The following is a 21,223-nucleotide window of genomic DNA, read 5'->3' as shown; positions in this document are numbered from 1 at the left end:
CAAAGCCTGTGTTGAAGGAGCATCTTCTGCATGCTGCATGCCCCACTGGCATGTAATCCTTCAACCTGCCTAAACCAGTCTAGCAGAGAAAACTAATATTACACACATACAGCTGAATGGGTTGGTTATGTGTGACCGGCAGGGTCACAATACCGATGACGGGATACCGGCATTTATATGACCGGCGGGAGGGAAAGCACAACGAAGGCCCTTGCAGGCTAGCTGCGGGTTCGGTGGCGAGCTGTGCTCGCCAAAGGTTCTATTCCCACACTCTGGGTGTCGTGGACACCCACGACTGGAAGTAGTCCCTGTGGGTTAGCATGCGACCATCCGGATAGTGAGGGGGCGGGATGTAGGTGCCGGTATTGTGACCGGCGGTCTCCTGACCACTGGTAAACATAACTACATCCCATCTGAATGTACATCAATTTGCAGGGAGTATCTTGTGTGCTTTTATACGGCACATATTCTGGATCTAAAACGGGCACATTTCAGTAGCATTTCCACTTGCGTCTGAAGGGACGCCACAGGTCTGTAATGGAACCTCTCGCATAGTCGCTATTCAGTGAGCACATGTCGACGCAACTGTGGACTATGAAGGGTTGGACAGAAGTGTACATACACATATGAAGGTGTACCTTTTATGCCAAGTATGCTGCAAGTGGGCCCCGATTATGACTGCATTCAAACTAAGCATATGGACAGGATAAGGGTCCAGCTGCAGGCTGCATACGTCTTTTTGAATACAAGTCTTTTCATTGCGCTCGCAAAGTACAAGGATCTGTGGCTAATTTGCATTCAGTATACTGTTATACAGATAATACACTTGTGAGATTTACTTGTGAGGGGCACTGGGGCTCAATGTTGCATATACAGGTTGAGTATCCCTTATCCAAAACGCTTGGGACCAGGTGTATTTTGGATATCGGATTTTTCCGTATTTTGGAATAATTGCATACCATAATGAGATATCATAGTGATAGGACCTAAATCTAAGCACAGAATTCATTTATGTTACATATACACCTTATACACACAGCCTGAAGGTAATTTTAGACAATATTTTTTATAACTTTGTGCATTAAACAAAGTGGGTCTACATTCACACAATTCATTTATGTGTTTCATATACACCTTATACACACAGCCTAAGGTCATTTAATACAATATTTTTTATAACTTTGTGTATTAAACAAAGTTTGTGTACATTGAGCCATCAAAAAACAAAGGTTTCCCTTTTTCCCTCTCACTCAAGAAAGTCCGTATTTCGGAATATTTGGATATGGGATACTCAACCTGTACTACAAATATCTTAAAAAATGAAACAAATCTACTGTATATTGTTACTATGGGCTCTAGTCACATTTGAAATTAAATGGTTACAGGGAAATATCACTATTTATCACATCATATCAGTTCAATATACAGCCTACTGTTTTGTAGTCAATAAGGAAAATCTACCAGTCCGGTGACATCCTTCGATCCTTACACTATCCCGGCAAGCAGTGCAAAGACTGACATAATCGGGAGTCTGGTAAGTTTTATTCACACTGTGCATACACCGGCAGTGCATTGCACGCCAATGTCCATGCGCGTCACAGAACAGACGCTGGACATAAGGAAACGGAGGAGCAGGGAGCTTCACTGCTCTTCTCCCACTACCAAGGTACGCTTCCGCTCATTTCACCATCTGAAATGAAATGGAGAAGCGAAACGGAAAAATGAGGTTTCGTTTCTTTTCTGAATTGTTCTCCCCATACTACTGCAATTCTAAGATGAATTAGGAGCAGCACTGCTTAAACCTCTTCCTTGAATAATACAAAGTAATGCAAAGCCCTGCTATCAGAGAAACAGATTTTCACTTCTTGATGAACAGAGCTCTGAATGCCAAGAAGTAGCAAGGTAACAAAGTAGCCTATGATCTAGAGTACCTTGTCTGGGTGTGGTACTACAAAATAGGAACAGAAAGTAAAAGAACTAGATTAATTAATGTATGTTAAACATTATAAGGCAAACTCTACCCACCTCTGCAGAATTTGCATCACAACAAATCACACGCAAGAGCAGAATATAAAGTTCCAGAACAATAGGAAAATTGTTGGGGGTTGTGCCTTCCAGCTATCGCTACACTGCTCACCAAATACAGGGATAGTACAAGTTACATTTTATAGAACTCCTCAGATAGATGCCTTCCTCTTAGGGTGGGTACACATTAGAACAATGGGCCTAATTCAGACCTGATCATAGCAGCACATTTGTTAGCCAATGGGCAAAACCATGTGCAGTGCAAGTGGGACAGATATAACATGTACAGAGAGAGTTAGATTTGGGTGGGGTGTGTTCAAACTGAAATCTAATTTGCATTGTAAAAATAAAGCAGCCAGTATTTACCCTGCACAGAAACAATATAACCCACCCAAATCTAACTCTCTCTGCACATGTTATATCTGCCCACCTGCAGTGCACATGGTTTTGCCCAACTGCTAACAAATTTGCTGCTCAACTCTGAATTACTCCCAAGATCGGCCTGATTTGTCATTTCCAGGGCAAATCGGAGTGACAAATCGGGCATATCGTTGTGTGTATGACCAATTTGCGCACTCCCACAGTAGCAGGAGAGATCTTCTGGTTGGCCCTGCTGCAGGGTCAACCAGATGATATAACTAATGATGCCATGCTTCATGTTAGATCGCACCATCGTCCCCCTGCATCGTGCAAGCGTTTATGCACTTGCTGACATAGTGTTCATTCTAGGCTGTTTTAGCAGGGCACCGCACCATACCCAATTTTAAAAGGGCAAAATGCATCATGCCCCTTTAGTGGCACCCTGCTAAAACAGCCTGCCGTCCCAACATGGCCGCATGAAATGGAGCGCTTGGGGGAAGCGTGCTGGGCACATCCCCAGTGACCCAGATGGCTTGGCCACACCCCATTAGTGAAGTAGAGGGGCCCGGCCCCGCTGGCATCACTATTGAGGGCGGCCCAGGCCCCTCCCATTACACCACGCCCTTTTTTCGTGCACGCACAGAGTGCCATGCGTCCTACCTGCCCTGGAATCCTGGTGGTAACATTACTGATGCAGGGTTCCGTCGCACGTCAGATCGTGGATATAACAGTTTCAAAATCCTCTAGTATATTCCACTTGAAAAGTCAATGGTAAAGTAAAGTAAAAAAAAAAAAAGATAAATCTGAAAAGTGGTGGAGAATTCATATATTAGTTATTAGTTAGTTATGTTACAACTGAGGCCATTTGGAGTATCAAATTTCTTTCTTGCCATAGGGCTCTAAATTATCATGTTACAGCAAGGAATTAGCTGATTAACCAGACAGCACAAAAAATCCGGTTTGGCATCTGCGGAGGTGGCGACCTGAAATGTCCTCCCATGGCTAGTTGCACCTAAACAGAGCAACAATTGAATTGATCCGTTGGGCTCCATCTAGTGGCAGCCTTGGGGTAAAACAATAGAATCACCCCCATAATGTTTAAAGTGTCTTGCAGATATCGCCTACTTGTTGGCGGAGCACAGCTATAATTGTTTCAAGCACTGCACACCGAGACACAGTGCACGTCTGCATTCTCCATCTACCTTCTCTGCAATGTTCCCACTGTCCAAACTGCACCCTGCCTTTTAAAGATGCGGGGAGGGGATGCCTGTCGTCGTGTCTGTCACAGTAAAATAAGCTCAGCACAACTCTGATTTTGTTAGTCACGAGTGGAGGAGGATTGTACCAGGAGGCATGTAAAAAAACAAAACCAACAACAACGGATGGAGTGCCCAGTGTGTACTTTAATCTCTTGAATGGGATAGGAAGGTCGGGAACGAGATAGCATGTGCAGCGTTAACGCAATCTGACAGTTGCAGGAGCACTTGCAACCATTTATCAGCTATCAGTTTATCACTAGATAGTGTATACTCAGTATGAATTCACCTTGATATTCCAATCATGTTCAGCAAAATCTGTTATCTAACTTACGCCTCCTACACACTCGGAGACCTGCAGCCGAGGTGCCCGACAGCTGATATGGCCAAACCGCCGCAGGTACGGGTGAAGAGGGGAGTGAAAGTTTTTTTCACTCCTCACGTCACGCGACCCCATTCCCGAACATGCAGATTGTCCATATCGACCTGCATGTTCAAACGACGGGAGATCAACGATGAAAGAGCGCGGGGACACTGGTGGCTCCACACTCAATGATATGGACGATATATCGTTCAAAAAATGAACAATATCGTCCAAATCACTCACTATATCGTCTAGTGTCTTACGTTGCTTTTCTGATCGTATGAACAGTGGGCACACTAGCAATAGATGCTTAGGCTGGGTGCACACTGTAAAGACTTGACAGCGGATCCGCAATCACGCAGACAGAGCAGCCGATCCAGGCAAACGTACACGCTTACCGATTGGCTGCTTGATGAGTCAGTCAGCTCATTAAGCTGGGTGGGCAGCCAGATGCGCCAATATATCTGAAGATCACAGACATTTCAGGCGTACACTCTCGCCGACCGTCTGGTATATTGGCAGTTTGCTTGAACGGCCAATACCGCCTAGTGCTTACCTAGCATTAGAATCAGAGACCTTGGGGTCAGAACCCCATTCCTCTCTGTAAAATGACCAATGCCTCACACAACATTTATGTGCTACACCAAGGGTGAAGAAATAAAAATTAATAAATGCATCATCATGTTGCTGTACTTTGTGGTGTAGAACGTTAAGTGCCAGTGCCAAACACAAGTATAGTAAATTGCATAGTTACTTGGCTTCAAATCTTACCAGATGCCCTCAATGAAACATGCACAGGCAGACGACTTGGCAAGCGCAGTACAGCGAAGTATACCAAAGTCTAATTAGGTCGCATAGCCAGGGACATTGATACAGTACCCTTTGTCACTATACTCAACTTATTTTGCCTGCCCCTGTTCTCACTCTTCAGGTGTTAGAGGTCACAAACCTATGATGTACAAAAATCTAAATATAGACACATTATGCCACACAAAATGGGCTTACATTAAACTCTACATGAGGGCCCAACATTTACTTCCGTATGGCGCAATGAAGGTTTGATTGAATTGATTTTCCTTGTCAGACCAGGTAGGAACACGTAGGCCTCGCAAGTGACGAAGAGTGGGAGTAGGCTCAAGGGCTACTCACACATATACATATATGTGCAAGGATCAAGAAAAGAAAGTTTTGCTAATAAAAAAAGAAGTACAAAAAAAAAACATGAACCTAACAACACACAGGAAGAATATAGGCAATTGTATATTGGCAAAGTCAAATTGTAATGGAAAAAAAATACTTAGAGGGACAATATAACCAAGATAAACAACAGTGTTTGTCATTTGATCAGTGGGTACTTTTAGTTATTAAAAACAAATAAATGTAAATTTTGTGTGAACTATGTGCAGCAGTGCTTCCCACACTCAGTCCTCAAAGCACACTTACAGTCCAGGTTTAATTAACTATTTTCTTGCTTGAGCATAGATGGTTAAATCAAAATAACCGAGGTAGTAATTAAGTCAGCTGTGCTCAATCATCGATATCCTGAAAACCTGTACTGTATGGGGAAGTTGGAGGACAGAGTTTGAAAGATACTGGTGTAGCGGGTTAGTAATTTGGTAGAAGAGCCTAGGCTGGTTAGAAGTGAGTAGGAAATTGCATAGCACACAAATATGTTTTCAGGGGAGACATTTGAAAATTAGGAGGCTGGGGGGGGGGGGGGGTATTGTTGGAAGAGGGAGGAAATGCAGCCCAATAAAACCACTGTAACAGGGAATATGAGCAAGTAACAGGTGAGGATCCAGGGTAGATACTGACCTGAAGGCCTAGAGATTGATGCTTTTCTATGACAAATAATAGTGTTCACTTTAGGTGTAGGGTGCTAATCAGTGAGGAGGGCATATGTTAATTTTACCCTTGACAATTTTAAGTGTAATGTATTGCTCCAGCTACTGTAGCAATACAGCACGTCAAAATTAAGCCAGGCGTCTGGTCTCTCCTGTTTGAATAGAGTCAACTGAACTTAAGACGGGTTTGGGGTTAAAAGAGAGTCTAGATGAAAAATAGAACTAATTGTTTAGCGATGGTAAACAGCAGTATTTCTGTTGTTTTGACAAGGACCAGCTGAGTTATGCAGAGAGGTTAACTGGAGCTGCAGAGATTGCAGGTGAAGGTCTGAAAAAGGGAAATGAGCATTGAAAACTATTTGAAACAGAACTAAAATCAAAAAGTGCAATTTCATACTTCACATATTGGAGTATAATACGTTTATTGCGGTCCTAACTTTCCATGGTATCCTCATCACAAACTTAAAATCAGAAAGGGTGTAGACAATGGACAAAAAGCTCAAGTAATGCAGCAAGTCAGCTCAGTTATAACAGGCCACAAGTTGTACGAATAGGAAAAAGCAAACAGTAAGCTAAACTGATTGAGTCGAAGAGAATGTTAATCATTAGGTTTATGAATTTTAGCAAGGTACTGTCCAAGTAATAATAACTGTAATAAAAACAAATACTTTATTTATATAGCTAGCACTCTTTCTCCAAAAAGGACTCAATGCGCTTTACAGACATCAAATACAATGCACTTAATACAGAAGATTAACACAGCAATACACAAGCCACAATGACATAAAAATAAAATCTAAATGCATAGAGTAAGCATATTGTGGGGATTGGTGTAGGCATATTGCAGTGGTGGCCAACGCGTGGCTCTTTCTTCATTCAAATGTGGCTCCCAACACTCAAAGTCACGTGACCACAAGAGATCTGTAAACTGCTGCACTCCAGCCAGACATGCAGCAGCACTACGTAGACTGAGAACTGAGGGAGCCAAATACACACGGGGAGCTGGCTGGAGTGACACAGGCGAGTGCTGGCTGGAGTGACACAGGCGAGTGCTGGCTGGAGTGACACAGGCGAGTGCTGGCTGGAGTGACACAGGCGAGTGCTGGCTGGAGTGACACAGGCGAGTGCTGGCTGGAGTGACACAGGCGAGTGCTGGCTGGAGTGACACAGGCGAGTACTGGCTGGAGTGACACAGGCGAGTACTGGCTGGAGTGACACAGGCGAGTACTGGCTGGAGTGACAGGCGAGTACTGGCTGGAGTGACACAGGCGAGTACTGGCTGGAGTGACACAGGCGAGTGCTGGCTGGAGTGACACAGGCGAGTGCTGGCTGGAGTGACACAGGCGAGTGCTGGCTGGAGTGACACAGGCGAGTGCTGGCTGGAGTGACACAGGCGAGTGCTGGCTGGAGTGACACAGGCACAGGCGAGTACTGGCTGGAGTGACACAGGCGAGTACTGGCTGGAGTGACACAGGCGAGTACTGGCTGGAGTGACACAGGCGAGTACTGGCTGGAGTGACACAGGCGGGTGCTGGCTGGAGTGACAGGCGAGTACTGGCTGGAGTGACACAGGCGAGTACTGGCTGGAGTGACACATTGACACAGGCGGGTGCTGGCTGGAGTGACACAGGCGAGTACTGGCTGGAGTGACACAGGAGGCTGCTGGCTGGAGTGACACAGGAGGCTGCTGGCTGGAGTGACACAGGAGGCTGCTGGCTGGAGTGACACAGGAGGCTGCTGGCTGGAGTGACACAGGAGGCTGCTGGCTGGAGTGACACAGGCGGGTGCTGGCTGGAGTGACACAGGCGGGTGCTGGCTGGAGTGACACAGGCGGGTGCTGGCTGGAGTGACACATGGGGGAACTGAAGTGTATTATGTGAATCTGGCTTTTCAATATATTTTATGCGGATCTGGCTTTTTCAATTATTTGATGTAGAAGTGGCTTTTTCATTGTATTTTATGTTGGATCTGGCTTTTTCAATGTATTTTATACCAGGGGCGTGGCCTAGCAGGCACAAGGTTACACCCCATTTTTGCAAGTGACCCTTCAGCTCGAAGTCGGCTCTTTGATGTACCTAACAAGATTTCTTGGCTCTTTGTCTCTGACTGGTTGGCCACCCCTGGCATATTGGGTAATAACTTCATGGGTTGTGTGTTCCACCATCACAAGGTACCAGGTGAGGCAGCCATCTTGGGCGCACTGTTTAGGATTACTCTGGGTGGAATAGTCTACAACTAGAAGAGAGGACATAAAATGGTGGTGATTGCAACGCTCAGAGTAGGGTCTCAACAAAACTACCAGGTCCATGTATTTTTCATCCCATCCACGAGCGTACCACATGAGGCAGCCATGTTGGGCACACTACAAAAGGTTAGACTGTGGGAGATGAGCCATACAAGGGCACAATGCATAATAGGATTTTAGTACCTACCAGTAAATCCTTTTCTCCTAGTCCGTAGAGGATGCTGGGGACTCCAAAAGGACCATGAGGTATAGACGGGATCCGCAGAAGCTTGGGCACACTGAAAAGACTTTGACTGGGTGTGAACTGGCTCCTCCCTCTATGCCCCTCCTCCAGACCTCAGTTATAGGAACTGTGCCCAGGAGAGACGGACATTTCGAGGAAAGGATTTTTGTTTAAACTAAGGGCTAGAAACATACCAGCTCACACCACAACATAACGCACAACCGGAGTAACAGTAAACCAGATAACAGTATGAATTAACTACAGCAACAAGCTGAAAACAACAAATACACAACCCGTGTGTAAACTAATGCAACCAGCAAGAATACACTGCAAGCAACAGTCCGCACTGTGATGGGCGCCCAGCATCCTCTACAGACTAGGAGAAAAGGATTTACCGGTATGTACTAAAATCCTATTTTCTCTTACGTCCTAGAGGATGCTGGGGACTCCAAAAGGACCATGGGGTCTATACCAAAGCTCCAACACGGGCGGGAGAGTGCGGACGACTCTGCAGCACAGATTGAGCAAACATGATGTCCTCCTCAGCTAGGGTATCAAACTTGTAAAACTTTGCAAAGATGTTGGAACCCGACCACGTAGCTGCTCGGCAAAGCTGAAGTGCCGAGACCCCTCGGGCAGCCGCCCAAGATGAGCCCACCTTCCTGGTAGAATGGGCCTTTACTGATTTCGGCACCGGTAGCCCAGCCGAAAAATGAGCTTGCTGAATCGTGCTACAAATCCAGCGTGCAATAGTCTGCTTCGAAGCAGGATGACCAATCTTGTTGGAAGCATAAAGGACAAACCGCGCCTCTGTTTTCCTGGCAACCGCCATTCTGGCGACGTAGATCTTCAAAGCTCTCACAACATCAAGAGACTTTGGAACTGCCACAGCATCCGTAGCCACAGGTACCACAATAGGTTGGTTAATGTGAAACGAAGACACCACCTTCGGCAGAAATTGTTGACGAGTCCTCAATTCCGCTCTATCCGAATGGAAAATCAAGTACGGACTCTTGTGAGATAAGGCCCCCAACTCTGACACTCGCCTGGCAGACGCCAGAGCCAACAGCATGACCACCTTCCAAGTGAGAAATTTTAACTCAACCTTACGCAAAGGTTCAAACCAGGAAGACATAAGAAACTGTAAGACCACTTCAAGATCCCATGGTGCCACAGGAGGCACAAACGGAGGATGCATATGCATCACTCCCTTTACAAAAGTCTGAACCTCTGGGAGGACAGCCAATTCCTTCTGAAAGAAAATAGATAAAGCCGAAATCTGCACTTTGATGGAACCCAATTTCAGGCCTGCATCGACGCCTGCCTGCAAAAAATGGAGAAACCGACCCAAGTGAAATTCTTCCGCAGGAGCAGTTTTAGTCTCACACCACGAAACATACTTTCTCCAAATACGGTGATAATGTTTCGCCGTAACCTCCTTCCTCGCCTTAAGGAACGTGGGAATGGCGAATGGCCTCCCCGGGAATACCTTTTCGAGCTAAGATTTGGCCTCTACTTCCATGCCGTCAAACGCAGCCGCGGTAAATCTGGAAACACGCATGGTCGCTGCAATAACAGGTCCTCTCTTAGAGGGAGCGGCCAAGGATCTTCCACAAGTAATTCCTGAAGATCTGGATACCAGGCCCTCCGTGGCCAATCTGGAACGACAAGAATCGCTTGAACCCTTGCTCGTCGAATGATTCCCAGTACCTTTGGAATTAGAGGAAGCGGAGGGAGCACATACAACGACTGAAACACCCACGGAGTTACCAGAGCGTCCACTGCGCTGGCATGGGGGTCCCTTGACCTGGAACAATACCTCGGAAGCTTCTTGTTGAGGCGAGACGCCATCATGTCGATCAGCGGAATTCCCCAACGCTTCGTCACTTCTGCAAATACCTCTTGGTGAAGAGCCCACTCTCCCGGATGGAGATCGTGTCTGCTGAGGAAGTCTGCTTCCCAGTTGTCCACTCCCGGAAGGAAGACTGCTGACAGAGCGCTCACATGCTGTTCCGCCCAGCGAAGGATTCTTGTGGCCTCCGCCATAGCCGCCCTGCTCCTTGTTCCGCCTTGATGGTTTATATGCGCCACCGCTGTTATGTTGTCCGACTGTATCAGGACAGGCCGACCCTGAAGAAGGCTTCTTGCTTGTAGCAGGCAGTTGTAAATGGCTCTTAACTCGAGAACATTTATGTGGAGACAAGATTCCTGGAGCGACCATTTCCCCTGGAAATTTCTTCCTTGGGTGACTGTGCCCCAGCCTCGGAGACTTGCATCTGTTGTCAACAGGACCCAATCCAGGATACCGAATCGGCGCCCTCCTAGGAGGTGAGAACTTTGAAGCCACCACAGGAGAGAAATCCTGGCCATGGGAGATAGACTTATCTTCCAGTGCATGTGCAGGTGAGACCCGGACCATTTGCTCAGCAGATCCCACTGAAACACCCGGGCATGAAACCTGCCAAATGGAATGGCTTCGTACGCCACAACCATTTTCCCCAGAACCAGAGTACATTGATGAATCGACACACTTGTCGGCCTCAGAAGCTCCCTGACCATCGTCTGCAGTTCCAGAGCTTTGTCTTCCGGAAGGAACACTCTCCGTAAATCCGTGTCCAGAATCATGCCCAGAAAGGGCAGCCGAGTGGTCGGAATCAACTGAGGCTTTGGCAAATTTAGCAGCCAACCGTGTTGTCGCAGAACCGACAGAGACAAATTCACATTTCTCAGCAACCGTTCCTTGGACCACGCCTTTATCAGGAGATCGTCCAAGTACGGGATAATTGTAACCCCTTGCTTGCGAAGGAGAACCATCATTTCCGCTATGACTTTGGTGAAAATCCTCGGGGCCGTGGAAAGCCCAAACGGCAACGTCTGAAATTGGTAATGAGAAACCTGTATCGCAAACCTGAGGAAAGCTTGATGCGGAGGATATATCGGGACGTGTAAGTAGGCATCCTTTATGTCGATAGACGCCAAAAAATCCCCCCCTTCTAGGCTGGAAATCACAGCTCGAAGAGATTCCATCTTGAACTTGAAAACTTTCAAGTATGGATTGAGGGATTTGAGGTTCAGAATCGGTCTGATCGAACCGGCCGGTTTCGGTACCACAAAGAGGCTCGAGTAGAACCCCTCCCCCCGTTGAGACGGGGGGACGGGAACAATGACCCTCTGTTGACACAGCTTTTGTATTGCTGCCTTCACCACCTCCCTGTCCGGAAGAGACATTGGTAAGGCTGAAATGAAAAACCGGTGAGGGGGCACCTCCTGAAACTCCAGCTTGTATCCCTGAGATACTATATCTAGAACCCAAGGATCCAGGCCTGATTGAACCCAGACCTGACTGAAGATCCGCAGACGGCCCCCCACTGGTCCGGACTCCCCCAGGGAAGCCCCAGCGTCATGCGGTGGACTTAGTAGAGGCAGGGGAGGACTTTTGGTCCTGGGCGCCTGACACTGCAGGCGACTTTCTTCCCCTTCCTCTACCCTTTGAAGCGAGGAAGGACGAACCTTTTCCACGCTTGTATTTATTTGGACGAAAGGACTGCATCTGCTGATGTGGTGCCTTTTTCTGTTGTGTGGGAACATAAGGTAGAAAAGACGACTTAACCGCAGACGCGGTAGACACCAGATCAGCCAAGCCGTCACCAAACAAGACATTACCTTTGAAGGGGAGAGCTTCCATAGCTCTCTTGGAGTCGGCATCAGCATTCCATTGATGGATCCATAGCGCCCTCCTGGCCGAGATCGCCATGGCATTGGCTCTTGATCCCAAGAGACCAACATCCCTCGCCGCATCCTTCAGGTAATCTCCAGCGTGCTTGATATAACCAAGAGTCAAAAGAACATCATCTTTATCAAGGGTATCCATATCAGAAGCTAAATTATCAGCCCATTTAGCAATAGCACTACTCACCCATACCGACGCCACAGCAGGTCTGAGCAATGCACCCGTATTAGTGAAAATGGACTTCTGAGAAGTCTCCAGCTTGCGATCCGCTGGATCCTTGAGAGCTGCCGTGTCAGGGGACGGAAGCGCCACCTTCTTAGACAAACGGGATAGAGCCTTGTCGACGACTCCCATTTTTCCCTGTCATCAGAGGGGAAAGGATACGCCATGTAAATTCTCTTGGGAATCTGCCACCTCTTGTCCGGCGACTCCCAAGCCTTTTCACAAAGAGTATTCATTTCATGAGTGGGGGGAAACTTCACCTCAGGTTTTTTCCCTTTGAACAAACAAATCCTTGTTTCCTGCACCGCAGGTTCGTCAGAAATATGTAAAACATCTTTAATAGCCACAATCATGTACTGAATACTCTTAACTTACCGTGGGTGTAAAGCAGCCTCAGTGAAGTCGACATCGGAATCAGAATCCGTGTCGGTATCCGTATCTACCAACTGGGTAAACGGCCGCTTTTGCGACCCTGATGGGGTCTGCACCCGAGACAAAGCATCCTCCATGGATTTCCTCCACACCTGTGTCTGAGACTCCGATTTATCTAACCTTTTATACAAAGAGGCCACATTTGTATTAAGTGTACTTAACATTGTAAGTAAATCAGGTGTCGGCTGCGCCGACAGAGCCAACTCCAGACCCGCATCTGCTCCCCCAGCAACCTCCTCCGGGGAATAACACTCAGCCTCAGACATACCGACACGAAGTATCGACACACACACACACTGCCTCAGCTAGGGGACAGACCCACAAGGAAGCCTAGATAGAGAAACACAGAGGGAGTATGCCAGCTCACACCCCAGCGCCCATATATCCCACCAAACAATATATGTTGAAAGCGCTGCTAGAAATAACAATAATTATGCACCAATAACTGTGCTCCCCCCCCCCCCCCCCCCCCTCGATTAGCTCCCTGTTACTTGTAGTGGAGCTTGGAGGCACCGAAAAGCCTTCTGCCAGCTTCCCACACCCAGTAACATGCTGCCCAGGGCGCTCCCCCCCAGCGCCCTGCACCCTGTGAGTGCCGTTGGTGAAGTGTGTGGGAGCATGGAGCGCAGTGCTACCGCTGCGCTGTACCTCGTTACTGAAGTCTTCTGCCGTCACTGAAGTCTTCTGCATACTCACCCGGCTTCTTTCTTCTGGCTTCTGTGAGCGGGGTGACGGCGCGGCTCCGGGAACAAGCAGCTAGGCGCACCAAGTGATCGAACCCTCTGGAGCTAATGGTGTCCAGTAGCCTAAGAAGCAGAGCCCTTAACTAAGTAGAAGTAGGTCTGACTTCTCTCCCCTCAGTCCCTCGCTGCAGGGAGCCTGTAGCCAGCAGGTCTCCCTGAAAATAAAAAACCTAACAAAGTATTTTCAGAGAAACTCAGGAGAGCTCCCCTAGTGTGTGTCCAGTCACTCCTGGGCACAAAGTCTAACTGAGGTCTGGAGGAGGGGCTTAGAGGGAGGAGCCAGTTCACACCCAGTCAAAGTCTTTTCAGTGTGCCCAAGCTCCTGCGGATCCAGTCTATACCCCATGGTCCTTTTGGAGTCCCCAGCATCCTCTAGGACGTAAGAGAAATATAGAAAAACAGACACTTGTATAGTAGTAGGATATAACCTGCAATGAAAGATCCACTTGAAGAACATCCTGCCCGCGGAGGAACCATCCAAGGCATCAATCTAGGTTGCTGCTGCAGGGTGTGCAATCAGTGGAGGTACACATTACAGGAATACCAGGAATAAACCTATAGTTAATTCAAAAAAATTTAATAGCAAGGCTGGAATGCCTTGGTATAATGGCAACACACGATTGGACAACTGCCACGTCTACCCAATTGTGCGACTATTGCTAAACATTCCCCTAATTATTTTTGGCAAGTTTTCTTCTACCTAGATACAACATGTGCTCTCCCCTATGAATGGTAAATACAATTTTTCTGTATTTCTAGGTGATATAGTTTTATGAACACCGGTGATCAGATTATAGCTGCTAAGGGGCTGCATCCTTTGAAAGAGAAGCGCTTCTTTCAATTGTAACTGCCCCCTCGGTTGCAGGTGCAATTATGGGCGTTATAGGTCTGGCAGTTCCCTCCTGCTCATATATGGAAGACATTTTCTTAATTGGAACATTGGGGGTCATTCCGAGTTGTTCGCTCGTTATTTTTTTGTCGCAACGGAGCGAATAGTCGCTAATGCGCAATGTCCGCAGTGCGACTGCGCCAAGTAAATTTGCTATGCAGTTAGGAATTTTACTCACGGCATTACAAGGTTTTTTCTTCGTTCTGGTGATCGTAATGTGATTGACAGGAAGTGGGTGTTTCTGGTCGGAAACAGGCCGTTTTATGGGAGTGTGTTAAAAAACGCTACAGTTTCTGGGAAAAACGCGGGAGTGGCTGGAGAAACGGAGGAGTGTCTGGGCGAACGCTGGGTGCGTTTGCGACGTCAAACCAGGAACGACAAGCACTGAACTGATCGCAGATGCCGAGTAAGTCTGGAGCTACTCAGAAACTGCTAAGAAGTGTCTATTCGCAATTCTGCTAATCTTTCGTTCGCAATTTTAATATGCGAAGATTCACTCCCAGTAGGCGGCGGCTTAGCGTGTGCAAAGCTGCTAAAAGCAGCTTGCGAGCTAACAACTCGGAATGACCCCCATTGTCTGGTGATCATCAGACAATAAGTAGGAAGAGGCACCATCATTCAAAGAGGGGACCCTTCATTTTTTGATATGTTCCCAAATACCTGGATTCTATAATGTCTTTGCAGGGTAAACCTTCAAATGGGATTCCCCTCTATCAAACGAGGGTCTCAAATCTTTCTATGTTGCATAGTGGGGGAGATGGAGGGACTTTAAATGCCGCCACCCCCACTTTTAATTTGTTAGGTTTTTTTTAATTTACTGAAGAGTAAAGTGGTGATGGTGGTAGTCGGGGTGGAGGGGGGGGGGGGGTAGAGGAACAATTTATCTTTTTCTTTACTAAACTACATCTGAATGTAGTACATGTTCCATTGCACTCTACGATTGGGAACAAAACAGTAAAATAAATGAAACTTAGCAATAACAGAAAGAGGCAGGAGGGCCTGAAACTGGATACACATAGGTCAATATATCGTCCGATATATTGGGGGGGTGTCGGCGGGTATGAACTCCAGATATGTCTGAACAACATTCACAGACACATGACGTCAGCCCTGCTGCACAGACATTGGCCGATACAGCTGCCAATATATTGGCGCATTGCGACGTGTGTACACATGCTGCAAGAGGCTGCTGGTGACTGACATCACAACTGGGCATATATGCACTTACCGATCATCAGACAGGTCGGCGGCCGATCCATTGGCCTAGTGTGTACCCAGCATTACTTTATATTTTACAATAAATTCAAATTTGATACACGAGGATAAATAAATGCTACATTCTGCATACTATTCCAGTCAGATTGCAAGGGAAAAAAAAGTTCTTTGTGGACTCTATGACCCATTCACAAAGCAAACCTGGCCATGGATCAGAGGGTTGTGTGCAAAGAGAATGCCTGTAGGTTGTGTGTACTGTGTAGAGAGAAGATAAAGGAATAGAAAAGCTTGTGAAAAGACATATATGGGTGGCTCAGGAATTTGATAATTTATCTGCAGAGGTAAGTCTTCAGGGACCGCTTGAAAAATTGGAGGCTAGAAGAAAATCCTGTTGTGTGAAGGAAGGCATTTCACAGAGTGGGCGCAGTGTGAAAAAAGGGGATGTAGTCCCTCAGCATAACGACGCCGGGATTCCGGTCACCGGAATGCTGGCAGGGGGCTCAGGGCTATTCCCACTCATGGGCGTCCACAACACCCATAGAGTGGGAATAGAACCAGTGGCAAGTGCAGCAAGCCACCAAGCCCGCAAGGGGCTTGGTTGCGCTTGCACCCCTGCTGATATTCTGGCGGCCGGGATCCCAGTGTCGATGTGCTGACCGCCAGGATCCCAGCCGCCGGTCACGCAACCCATCTCAAAAACAGTCCTCTAAACATGGATGCAATCAGGTGATGAGTGTGGCCGAGAGACACAAATCTTGCACTGATCAAAGGAGTCCAGTTGTGAGATATATCGATACAGCCTAAGTGAAGAGGTATATGTTGGTGTAGCTTTGCTGATAAAATACATCTGCTTACGTAGAAGTTATGTTGAATTTGGTAAAATACAGGCAGCCAATGTAAGGACTGACAGAGCGCTACAGCAGAAGAACATCTTGTAAGGAAATTTAGTCTAGCTGCGGCACTCAAAAACACTGTAGGTATGAAATAGTATGTACAGGAGAAGACCAGTAAAGAGGCTATTGCCTAATCAATGGATGAATTAATGTTACTATGTCTTGTGTGAGATGAGTGTATGTTTCATAAATGTATAGTATGCAACAGAATTTGGATACAGATTGAATGTGGACGGCAAAGAGCAGTTCAGAGGGGATCGGTATGAAATACCTACAATCAAAATCCCGACGGTCGAAATACCGACAGCAATTGACCGACGGTCAAAATCCCGACATTTAAAATACAGACATGAGTTTTTTATTGCTTTTGGTGTACTGCTGCGCTCGCCATGCTTTGGGCACAGTATTATATTCCCCCTCCAGGTTTTGATCTTGTCTGTATTTTAAAATGTCGGTATTTTGTCCATGTCAGGATTTTGACCGTCGGTCAATTGTTGTCTGGATTTTGATTCTCGGTAAATTGACTTCATCCCGTTCAGAGTCAAGTAATGCCGCACATTTACCTGCCAATTCCCCGATGCCGAACAGATCCACCATTCCGCAGAATCAGATAATCGGTAATTTGTCATGGAATCAGCAAAATACAGCATGTTAAAAATCCTTGACTCTGAATCCACAAATCCAGTACTTCCATTGAGGAGCTCAGCGGAAGAAAGACACATGACACAATGACTTTATTTTGCAGCTGGTGAGAAATAGGCACATACCACTATGTTAGAAGTTAGTGAAATAGACGCTCAATAGCAGAAGCTACTTGATGGGAACAAACATCCACAATCCATATAGATGTGGCATGTGCATCTTTGCCAGTGAGCCCTTCAACTGTACATGTATGGGCTTCATAACAACTAGGCAGCAAGTCTGAAGAGCAGGCTTTATTGGGGATGCGGTAATGTGACCGCCGGTCACAGTACCGACGCCGGGATTCCGGCATCTGAAAATCCTGCCGGTTGGCATGTCGACCAACAGGGATTATCCCCACTAGAGTGGGAATAGAACCTGTGGCGAGTGCAGCGAGCCCGCTAGAAGCTTTGTTGCGCTCGCTGGCCATCCAACTGACGGGACCCCGGTGTCGGTATTGTGACAGTCGGTCACACTTACACAACCTGCTTTATTGTTGCGTTTTCAACAGAAGCAGGATGTCAGGTCAATGACTGCTGTTTGCTGGTGGGAATAATATTATGAGAAGATGTCCAAGATTAAATGGCAGAAAGACATTTAGCAACATTGGCCAACACAGAGGGTGAGAGAGCTGTATCTGGTAAGTAAATTTGGGTATCATCTGCACACAAATGATATTGAAATCCAAAGGAGCTTATTAATGACATAGATAGAGAAAGGCAGAGAACCAATGATTGAGCATTGCTGTATTGCAATTGATAAATAGGCTGAAATGGACTGGATCCGAGAAACAAACATTGAAAGAGCAATTTGACAAGTAGGATGAGAATCAGGATGGGGCAATGTCCTGAAAAACAGCTGAAGACCTCGCTAGCTGTTGCGAAACTACACATCCTAGCTTGTCCTGCCACAGTTTGAGCATGCCACAATAGCAAAACGATTAAAGGGAATGCTGGGATGTGTAGTTCCACACCAACTAGAGAACCACCAGTTGACAAGGCTTCGCTGGGCTTTATCAGCTGGGCATAGGTCTCAGGACAGAGGGGAGAACACTCCCATCTGTCGGCAAAGTTAAGGGCCCCATACATTAGAACGATATGTCTGTGGCTGAAGTCAGAGGCGACTTCCCTTGAACTCTCCCGGGAGCGGTTCCATATGATTTGGTACATTTTGCATGCGCTATATCTTATGCGATCCCAGCCATGCCTGCGGGAACCGACATATCACAAGTGCAGCACTATCGATCTAGGGGAGCCGATCCGACCCTCACGAGGCTGCGCATCAGATCGGATACACAGCCAAAATGCTCAATTTAGGCTGAAATCGGGCATTATCGTTCTAGTGTATGGGGGACCCTTTAGACTTCTCCAGGAAAATACATGTGCACAGTGCATGCACAGCCTGGATTGGTTGAAGGGACTGAGGCTGGATTACGCCCGTTTTATTGTGTGTCAGAATTGTATAAAAGAAGGGCTCTGATGTGATTCTCTGAAAATGTGTAGATCCTCTGAACATCTGTATATTGTGATATCCCTAGTACCTTCATCTAGGAATAAATTGTCTTCTTAATCACACTTTACTGAAGAAATAAACATATCCCTGCTCTAAAGATTAACTAGGGTATCCAAACTCTCTGTGTGCTACCAAGCACTGGTCCATAGTAAGCCAACAAAGGGAAATGAACTGAGACCAACTAGGAGGTGCTGCAACAACATAACCTAACATACTCAAAAGCAAGCAGTTCCAGGAGCTGGTGTAGGAAGGAGCCTGGTAAAGGAAGAGTTGCCAGGTACTGATGTAGTGGTGAGTTACCCCTTACAAGACAGTGGGAGGAATCTGTAACAGGTGGTTACTGGTGGTGATAGGGCATCCCTATAGCCCATGTGAAGCACAGCATGCCTACTCAGGTTGCTCAAGGAGTGGAATAATCTCCCCAGAAGCTGTAAATGCCTGCAGAGTAAAATCTGGGTACACACCTGAACAATGGATCAGCCAGCCACCCAACCCAATAATTTAGTATGTGTTTTGCACAAATGAATTGTGCACACACACCTACCAATCAGCCACTCGACATGCCTGGCCGCAGGAACAGTCAGAGTCAACATGGTCTGTGGCTCCTGTGGGTGGCACATGGGTCAGTCAGCGGGTCACCCATACACAAGCAAATGGGCATCTGCCGTACTGCACATATGACATGATATATGTCTGTGAATAATGTAATTCCGACATATCACCTGTACACAGGAGCCGATGCACTTATGCTGGGCATACATGCTACGATTATCTGGCCAATCCACCCAATAACAGCGGATCGCTCAGATAATTGTGGCATGTATGCGGCCGACGAACCCAAAATATTAATTGATCGGGCATGCCCGATCATCCAGCATATCCGTCAGATTCAATATTTTCTAAGTGTCCTGTTGGCCGCATCGGTCAGTGTATGCCCTGTTGCAGCCGGCCCATATTTCCCCTGTTCCTTCACACGGGACGATATTATGGACAATACACTGTGAGAGATCTTATGCTGGCCATACACTTGTGCGATTGCTTTCGACGCGAAATAGGGCCCGATTTTCCTTGAAGCTCACCTTGAGACAAATCTCATTGAAAGTGCATTTTTAGTGCATTTGATGCGCATACATTCCTGAGATTTATCTCATGCCCTCTACGACCGGAAATCGACTACTGTGTATCCTTATGATATCGGCACTGTCTGAGGCTGCCAGATAAACTCTCTGTTGGCCTGACAGGCATTTTATTTGGCCATGTAGGTCCAGCATTAGCAATATAATGTTTTTCGACTGTACAAACAAAATATTGCATAGGGTGTACCCAGCCTAAGGCCATCTGGTCTTAAAAACATTTAATCAAGTTAATCAGCATAAGTACAGTTAATAGCTCGCAATTATTAATACTCATAAATGGTATGTCTTTCCATATCCTCGATTGACCTTTTACTCAAATGCTTATATCAAATTGACACCCAAACATACAAGCAATAATTGCAGCTCCAAGTCGTTCAGCCACTTCCTCATACCACATCACCTGCCCATACATGCCCAGCCATCCACCACGTCTTCATTTACCCCCTTGCCACTCCATGTCACCACAACCATTATACTCTATATCAGGCTGAGCCAGGAAACCTATGGCTCCCTAGAGGCTGATGAACTACAAGTAACAACATGCCCTACAAGAGCTTGCTGGGTTTAACAGTCCCACGACAACTAGAGGGGTACGGGCAGCCTCTGCTGCTTTACAAGGGGCAGCCAGATACCCCGTCGAGGCCCCATACTCCCCCTCTAGCTACACGGGACGGGTCACAGCCCACCGATCTCACCATGGGTGTCGTGGCTCCCTCCGGTTCCGGGACACTGGCAGCTCCTGAGATCCCCGTCTCACAGAGTTCGGACACCGACCCAACAGACCGGCCGTTCTTCGAAAGTCGTTTCCTATAAGAGGGGTATAACTCCCGGTGCATTTGTTTACAACTCTTTTTTTTTTTCACCGATACTTCCGGTCTGTAGAGCCGTGTACCCAGATTTCCGCTCCTCCTCACTGTCACTTCCTTCTTCCCGTCGCCATTTTAATTTTACACGAACTTCCGGTTATTCTACATCACTGGGTGTGACGCTAGTCACCATGGTAACACGGGTACACGGGCTGCGTGACGTCTGTGAGTGTCATGGGGCAGGCACTATTTGTTGGTCTGTTATTAGCGGCAGCCGGGTTACTGAGTGTATCCGATAAATCCTCAGTTTAGTTTGAGTCACTTATCTGGAATCCGGGCAAGATCACGCTATTGTCCGGGCATACATTTAAGTGATCGGAGCTAGCTGATAGCGTAACTAGAACCGGCCCTAAGCAATATGATGCCCTAGGCAAGATTTTGCCTGACCCCCCCCCTAGCACCGCTGCTAGTTCCACCTCTGACTATGCACCCTTTTACCATCAGTATCACTCCTCAGTTCTAGCAGTCCACATTTTGGTGCTCCTATCCCCTATATTTTAAATAAAAACAGTGCACACATTCGGTGCGCAGCCCAAAAAGGGGTGTATTCTTTTGGGAAGGGGCATGGCCACGCAATAGTACCCCCA

General features: G+C 47.0%; 1 protein-coding gene across 2 annotated transcripts in view; it reads right to left on the bottom strand.

The window, feature by feature from the left end:
• SBNO2 (strawberry notch homolog 2) overlaps positions 1-20,728 on the bottom strand; it is a 233,572-nt gene extending 212,844 nt beyond the window's left edge. For both annotated transcript variants that reach the window (XM_063914353.1, XM_063914354.1), the window contains exon 1: positions 20,466-20,728. The gene's annotated coding sequence lies outside the window, so the exon portion shown is untranslated. The remainder of the gene's footprint in view (positions 1-20,465) is intronic.
• Between the last annotated feature and the right edge of the window lie 495 nt (positions 20,729-21,223).

The sequence above is a fragment of the Pseudophryne corroboree genome, chromosome 1 (genome assembly GCF_028390025.1).
Source record: "Pseudophryne corroboree isolate aPseCor3 chromosome 1, aPseCor3.hap2, whole genome shotgun sequence".
NCBI lineage: Eukaryota > Metazoa > Chordata > Amphibia > Anura > Myobatrachidae > Pseudophryne > Pseudophryne corroboree.
The sequence above is the reverse complement of the archived record's forward strand: the minus strand, read 5'-3'. Positions and strand labels throughout refer to the sequence as shown.